Source organism: Narcine bancroftii, chromosome 7 (genome assembly GCF_036971445.1).
Source record: "Narcine bancroftii isolate sNarBan1 chromosome 7, sNarBan1.hap1, whole genome shotgun sequence".
Taxonomy (NCBI): Eukaryota; Metazoa; Chordata; class Chondrichthyes; order Torpediniformes; family Narcinidae; genus Narcine; species Narcine bancroftii.
In genome coordinates this window covers 176,109,716-176,117,913 of record NC_091475.1, presented here as the reverse complement: position 1 = coordinate 176,117,913, position 8,198 = coordinate 176,109,716, and the positions used below count along the sequence as shown (strand labels likewise).

The following is an 8,198-nucleotide window of genomic DNA, read 5'->3' as shown; positions in this document are numbered from 1 at the left end:
CTGAATGTTTGGTCGAGCGAATGTTAACTTGTCATCCATGTAGTCTCCTCCATATCGGAGAGACTAGATGCAGACTGGGAAATTACTTTGTTGAGCACCTCAGCTCTGACTGCTGCAATAGTGTGGATCTCCCAGTGGCCACCCTTTCAATCCTCCATCCCATTCCCTTGCCAATATGTCTGTCCATGGTCTCATGTACAGAAAAAGACCACCCATAAATTGGAGGAACGCCACCTCGTCTTCCAACTGGCCACCCTCCAACCAGATGGCATTAATATCGACTTCTCTGGCTTTTGTTAAACCCACCCTCTTCTTCAACTCTCCATTCCCTGTCTCTTCTCACACAGACATGATAAATTCTACCTAGTCCCTCTATCATTATCCAATTACACCTTTTGTTGGTCTGGATTCCTCCCCCATTGTTTGAATTCTGAGACTTTCTGATATCTCCTGCTTCTGCCTTTTCTGAATTTTCCTTGGAGAAGGGCTCAGGCCCAAAATGTCTGTAATATATCTTTGTCTCCTATAGATGCTGAATAAACCAGCTGATTCTCCAGCATCTTGGTGTTTTTTTCCCCCAATCAGCCCAAGCTCAGATATTGCCCAGGAGTTGCTGCTTTTGGTTGTGGACTGCTTCATCATCTTCGGCTGTGTGATTGCAGTTGAACATAGTGTAATCATAAGCGAACATCCCTATTAGTGACCTTACAAATGAAAGAATGCTATTGAGTGAGCAGCTGAATGTGGTTGGGCCCACAACTCTATCCTGAGGAACTCCTGCAGAAATGTCTCATGGCTGAGATGATTGACCTCCAACCTTTGTGCTGTGTATGATGTATGATTCTAGCTCCCCCCCCCCCCTCAACTGGCTCCATCTGCCCATCATCCCTCATGACAACTAGGTCCACCCATCACTAGTTGGCCCCCGTCTCACCCCTCCTCTCTCCCCTTTATACTGGCTACTCGCCCTCCATAGTTTCAGTCCTGATGCAGGGTCTCGACCTGAAACATTGACCACTCCTTTGCCTCCACAGATGCTGCCGGACCCACTGAGTTTCTCCAGCAGTTTGTTTTTATTTCCCTCCAGATTCCAGCAATTGTATTCACTTCTGTGCTATTCTTTCATCGATTTCATGCCATGCTTTGGCTCTGATTTACACTGATTCATGCACATTGTGACAAATGTCTTCGTTTGCGTGACAAAAGCATTTGAATAATTTTTCTTCCACATTATCCACCTCTTAATCAGTTTTCCGCCCCAATTTACTTGTTAGTCCTGTACAGTTTTTGCATATTAATTTACTTATTGGTCTCTGCTAAGTTCCTCTGAAAATTGTTTGCCCAAGATTCCAGATTCTGTAGTGTTTCTCTCTTACCACTGCCTGCTTCAAATTTAACACTGCTTTGGCTCATTCTTTACCTGGTACCTTTAATGGTAGCAAGTTCAAAACATTCTCAATCCCCTTCATCCTTGGCATCAAAGTTTGATTGATTTATTTTGCTTTGGTTCTTGAGCTTGTATCATATTATTCCAAATTGTGAAATTTAAAAAAAACAAAATCCTGAAAATAGTCAACAGGCTGTGGAGAGGGACACAGACAGCATTCGCTCTCCCAGTGTGGATGTGAGACAGCTTCACTATCTGCAGTGCCACAGCAGTGTTTGAATCCCTGGTGTGATTTACACGTCAGAACATATCACGTATTGACAACAACATGTTTTTATCCTTTGTGCAACTGACTTTTGAAATATTGCTTCATCACTTACCCTGATGCCTCAATCAATTCAGGCATTCCTCCGCTTCCCCAATATTCTATGAAGCCCTGAAGATTCCCTTCCCACCCATGCCCCCACAGGCCTGGTAACCCAACCAATCATACCCCAAACAATCCAATGGTAACTTCGGAGACTGACCAGTCAGGTGCCCTGATGCCAGTAGAACATTCCTTTAAATAGGTACCATGGCAATAGGCCAGCTCAACATGCCACTGGTTCTACAACAATCACTCCTTAGAGCTTTCATGATTAATTAAATCATTTGGAATGTGTCTGATGCCTGAAAAATATCAGGACCACCTTTGTGGATCATGTATGGAAAAATTAAATTCAACTTTGAGATTGGTGCAATTTAACCTAGAAATGTACCATGAGCTGGATGATGGCAATATGACTGAGGAAGTGAAATTGCATTTATTTGCACTCAAGGAAGATGTTGGTAGAAGAATCTTAAATGAGCAGATAGCCTACTTGATGCAATAGAACAAAACACAGGCAGATGTTTATTGTAAGTAGTGTTACATTTTGCACTTGGGCCGAGATGTGTCATATCAGAAACCATCCTGTCAGGGTGCATCATGTGTGGTACAGGAACTGCTCCGCCTGAGGCCACAATAAACTGCAGAGTGTTGTGAACATGGCTCGGGCCATCATACAGACCTCCTCCTCCCCTCCATTGACTCCATCTACAATTCCCACTGCCTTGGAAAAGGAGCGAACACATCCCACCTTGTCCACATTCTCGAACCCCCTCCCAACAAGAAGATTCACAAGTATGAAATCACACTAACCAGATTCAAGAATAGTTTTTCTCCTGACTCAACTCCATAATAGCAACATTATGTCGCCGTCCCAACTAATCTTTATTTGTAACTCTGCACTTTTGTTCTTTTTGCACTGTGTTATATGAAACTGTCTACAGGTCTGCTCATAAAACAACCTCTTATCACTGCACTTTCAATACACATGAACTTCAACTCCACTGAATTTGGAACCCAGGCCCCCACTTGACCCTGAATTAGGGATGAGAAAAGCAGAAACCATGTTTTACCCAGCTAAATTGAGACTGAATGTTTGTTTCAGCTTTAAACTCAGATGTATTATGCTCGGGGTTACAGGTCTGTCACTCATTAACATCAAGGTATGGCATGAGTGGCCACAGCACACTCACTGCTGGGATATAGAATGATGGGCACAGGTCCTGCTAGGTGGTTAGAAGCACTGGAGATGTGGGGAATGTAGCAAGAAACAGGCAGTAACTGAGTTGGTGAAAAGTCATTAAGGAAACAGTGAATAAATAGCATACAAGAACTATGGTTTGTATATTTAAAACACCACAAGAAGTATATGTATCTGGTTATATTGAAATAAAATGTGTTTTTAAATTTAGACATGCAGCATGAGAACAGGCCCTTCTGGCCCATGAGCCCATGCCATCCAAGTACCCTCACTGACCTATAACCCCTGTACATTTTGAGTGCCCAGAAGAAACCAAAGCAGACACGGGGAGAACATGCAAACTCCTTACAGACAGCGCCGGATTCGAACCTGGGTCACTCTGTCTTGGAATGGGGCTTGGAATTGGGTTGGACTGTTTAAATGGCTTTCTAAACAAATAAATTGTGCAAAATGATTTTAAATGATTTGTGAATAAATATTTATTGGAACTACAGGTTCTAAACATCAAAAGAAGTCAACTGCAATTTTGGGAAATCTTTGACAATTTTGGAATATTTCAAGAGGAAAAGATTTTAAAGAAAAAAATGAAGTGGCATTTCTTGCAATAAAATTAAATAGTTTTAATGCTATTTCAAAATAATTAACAATTTTTACAGATATTTCTGGAGAGATTTCTCAGAAAATTCTCAAACACTTTTTAAAACATTGAAATAAAAAAATGGACCAAAATGCAATCACAGTGGAAAGAGTAACTATTAACTGAACAGAGAGTTAAGACCTGGACAAGAGTAATTGCAGGGCAGTTGGAAAGGAAGTAATCAACTGAATTTAAATCTGGACTCTAACGGCAGTGAAAACTCTTGGACTTGAGACAATGTGCTCTGGAAACCTGTGTAGTGAATATGAACAGAACATTCAAAAACCACTGCAATTATATCAAAGAAACAAATATAACATTTAAATGAAAAGCAGATACAAATAACAAAAAGGTAGACGAGTTTAAGAGTAACTAGATCATTATCTTGTAGCATCAGGATCAGTTCATCATATAGACTATCTCTACATAGTGAACTGGATCACCTAGAAAACAGCAACTCATACATATCACTGCACTTCATAGACTACAGCTCAGCCTTCAACACCATTATTCCCTCAGTGCTGGTCAAGAAGTTCCAAGCCCTGGGCCTCTGCAACTGGATCCTTGACTTCCTCATCGTAAGACTAGTCTTACAGTCAGTACGAATTGGTAAAAATGTATCCTCCTTTCCGACTACTAACACAGGCCCACCCCAAGGATGCGTGCTTAGCCCACTGCTCTACTCACTATACACCCATGACTGTGGCCAGGCACAATTCCAATGATATCTATAAATTTGCCAATGACACCACGATTGTTGGGAGATAGATCAGCTCGTTGAATGGTGACACACCAACCACCTGGTATCTGGCGCCTATGGGGATTGGTAGATGTATATTTTCTGTTTGCTTTCACTTATTCTGAATGCGAGTCTAGATAATTGAAGGGTTCCAGAGAATAAATCAACGAGTGCTGCCCCAGAAGACGACAAATGGTTATTTACTCTAATGTTTGCTCTTGAAATGAATACCATAGCTTCTAACATATTCAATTTACCACCTGTATTCCTTCAAAACACCCAAATAAACAATTGGAAATAAATGTTGGCCTGCTGAATTATTAGTGGACTCTTAAACTAATCTGGCGATCCAGTGGCCCACTGAAGGTAATGTGAAAAAAATTAAAAGGTGAACTGCAATACTTTGAAGTGCTGTAGTATCAGTTAAGAGTGAAATGGTGATGTCTCTGTAATTTTTATCTGGGAGAAAAGCAGTCCATTGTGAAACAAAGGACAACCAACAATATTTTGTTTCATTGAATTGAAGGCCACATACTGTGGACTTAGCTTCAGGTACTCATTCATAGCAACTGACATTTAACACCAGTTTGATTTTAAAATACAGTAAAACCCCTGGTATCTGGCAATATGGGGATTGGTGGATGTGTGTTTTCTGGTTGCTCTCACTTATTCTTTCAATGACTAACTAATACTCTTGCATTAAGAATAAACTGTTTAAAAGACAAAATACTAGACTGTACTTACACTGAACAAATTTCATTGCATGAATATATAAATCTTAAAGCATTTTTCTTTATTTTCCATCAGATTCTTTGAAAACATTTAACTGTCACTGCATCTGCAGGTTCCTCCCCCTCCACGGAGCCACCCAAAAGATGAACAATAATTTAATAGATAATTAACCCCACTCCCCCAAGTTTACAAATAAAACCTTTGACCTGGGCAACTCCCACTAAGCAGTGATAAAGAGACACTTTAAGAGAGTTACAGCATCAACCAGATCTTCATTCTGGGTGACACCATTGTTGTTTCACACAACTTTATTCAAACAGTTGCTAAAAGCAAAGCATGACCAAGGCTCTCTGCTGGCTGAATGTTTGCTCCCATCTTTACCAAAGGTCTGTGCGTTATTTCAGAAAACATTTACTTTTACAATTTTAAAGTTATGTATTTTACCTATTATTTTATTCTTATTTTTAAAAATGTATTTCCTCTATTTTTTTTTGCTGATTGCTTGAGGTTGCTGGTTGCTTGAATTCTGGATACCAGGTTGCTTGAATTCCAGGTTTTACTGTTAATGGGTGAATCTGCTCCTTGGCATTGATCCTTAGAGCTGAGGTTTTCTGAACGTTATCAGTTCGATGAAATGAAAAAGAACACACATGATTTTTGCCAGAGATCCAAAGTTATCAGGACTTTGCTCTAGATCATACAACATTTCCTCTCCTCTTCAAATGGCTGCATCAGCTGTATCATATCAGGACAGTCATGGGAATGATCTGATAATGAGTTAAGGAAATTCTGGGGTTCCATTATAATTGATAAATGAAAACAGCCAGAAGCCTAAGTTTAGTATGAATGTTTTACATATCAATTAGTAATATACAGGGGACAAATGATTACTGCAGACATATATAATGGTAGGACTACCTTTGTAAATAGCAAGTTTTGGCCCTTTGACAAACAGATTGAATTGTAAGTTCTATTTTATTGATGACTTTCTTTTCATCAGTTATGGCATTGTAACGTCACAGATAAACTCATTTATTGAGAAGGACAATAAATCACGATTTGAAAACAACATTCAACATGAATCTGTTGCTATTTAGTAGTGATTCCATATGTGGGGTTCATTTAGAATTCCAGGAATAAAGTGCTCTTTAAGATCCTATCTTTTAATCAGAACCTGTATATATACAAAGAAGAGATACATTGGAGATTGACCATGCAAGCTTAGGTCTAAATCAATGCATAAATACCCTCATATACTCTGGACAAAGCTCGAGTGCTGAATGTTGTAATGAACCTGCCCTCAAAATATTTTAATGAAAAGTAACATTTTTGTAGTGAACTAGCTAAACATCGTCCTACAGCAATGGGAACTTCTCAATCCAAAGATGTAGCTTGATCTTGGGGCTCTGGACATAATCCAGCAGCTGAAGGAAACCATGTAGTGTCTCTTTAGAGCAGCTGGCTGTTAATTTATCCAGTTTGAGCTTCTGCTCCTTGATGGGCTTGGAGGTTCTAACCCTCCCCATGTGTGCCAAATATCTCCTTTAGTACTCTTGTCTATCAGTGTCACCACTTTCTATCTTTATCCCTCGGCCTCTCTATTCCACAAAACCCTCCAGGGAACTGCCATTTATCATTCATGTCCTGCCCTGGTTTAACTCACACTTGTCTGAGTTCAATTCATCTACCATTCCTTGGCCCCATTTCCCCACATGATCTAGATCCTGTTGTAATCTTAGATGGATGTTTTCATTATCCACTACACCACTGGTTATTGTGTCACCTGCAAAACATGCCAACTACATTGTTAATATAGATGCCAGATAACAGTGGACCTAGCACCAATCCCTATAGCACATCACTGGTCACATACCTCCACTATCACTGACTCCTAGCGCCAAGACAATTTTGAATCCAATTCCCTAGATCCTACATGATCTAACTTTCCAAACTAGCCTATCATGCAAAACCTGATCAAAGGCCTTGATAAGATTCATGTGGACACACTCTACTGCTCTGTCCTCACCAATCCTCTTGGCCACATCCTCAAAAGACTGAATCACATCATGAACCAAGCAAAAGACAATGTTGACTATCCTTAGTCAGTCCTTGGTTTTCTAAATGCACGTAATCCTGTCCCTCATAATTCCTTCCGTAACTTTCCCACTACCTATGTTAGACACATTGGCCAATAATTCTTTGTCTTGTCTTTGCAGGACTGGCAACATAAAGGAATAACATTAGCCACTCTTCAGTCTTCTTGTGGTTAAAAAAATGCAAATATCTCTGCCAGCACTTCTGAAATTTCATCCCTACCTTCCACAGGTATACTAGGCTGGACTTAGTCAGGCTCCAGGGATTTATCCACCTTAATGAACTTTAAGATGCCAGAATCTCCTCTCTGGTAATGTGGATATGATTCAGTGCTGAACTCCCCAACTTCCGTGTTTCTCCATTGGGCCTAAGGAGAAACTAATGGAGCAAGATCAGGAGAGGGAATGTCGTCTCCTCTCTTGGTGAAGGAAATTTGGATAAAGTGGCATGATGGCAAATGGCATTTCTAATCCCATCACCTTGTCCATTTCCCTCAAGCTCAATAGTAGCCCTCATCTTTGGCTGCAGTACAGGTATAAATTCAACCAGGGTTGAGAAACCTATATATTGTTTAGGTCCTCAATGTAATCCATCTTTCCATTTCACCCATCCCACAAATACCAGGACAACGTAGCAGATCTGTTTTGTTGCTCACATGAACACTTTTAAAACTTGTTGTCATTTTCAATTGTTTCTCACTTTTAAAGGATTGGCATGCGACTTGCCACAGTGTTAACAGCAGTGCCTGAGCCCCAAGGATTCCAGAACACTGTGTGACTCCAGTAACAGGTAATGACCTAGATGAGCTCTGTTTAGAGATTGACAACAATTCCTGCATATCTGACACAGAAATTGCCCATTGAAACAACTATGATCCAAAATCAGGAAAACCTGGTCTCATTTATTGAGCAACTACAATTTGACCCTGAACTGGTCTTGCTGAGATTGCTGGGTGTTAAAGTTCTGGCTGTACCTCTCCTTCTTGACATTGCACAGCTACTGCAGCTGGTACAATGGAAGGACAAGGATTGAAATGCAGAA

At 40.3% G+C, this 8,198-nt stretch overlaps 1 protein-coding gene across 1 annotated transcript in view; it reads right to left on the bottom strand.

Annotated features, from left to right (window-relative positions):
• Positions 1–3,560: 3,560 nt before the first annotated feature.
• LOC138739422 (anoctamin-7-like) overlaps positions 3,561–8,198 on the bottom strand; it is a 114,213-nt gene continuing 109,575 nt past the window's right edge. The window contains exon 22 of the mRNA XM_069891415.1: positions 3,561–3,844. The gene's annotated coding sequence lies outside the window, so the exon portion shown is untranslated. The remainder of the gene's footprint in view (positions 3,845–8,198) is intronic.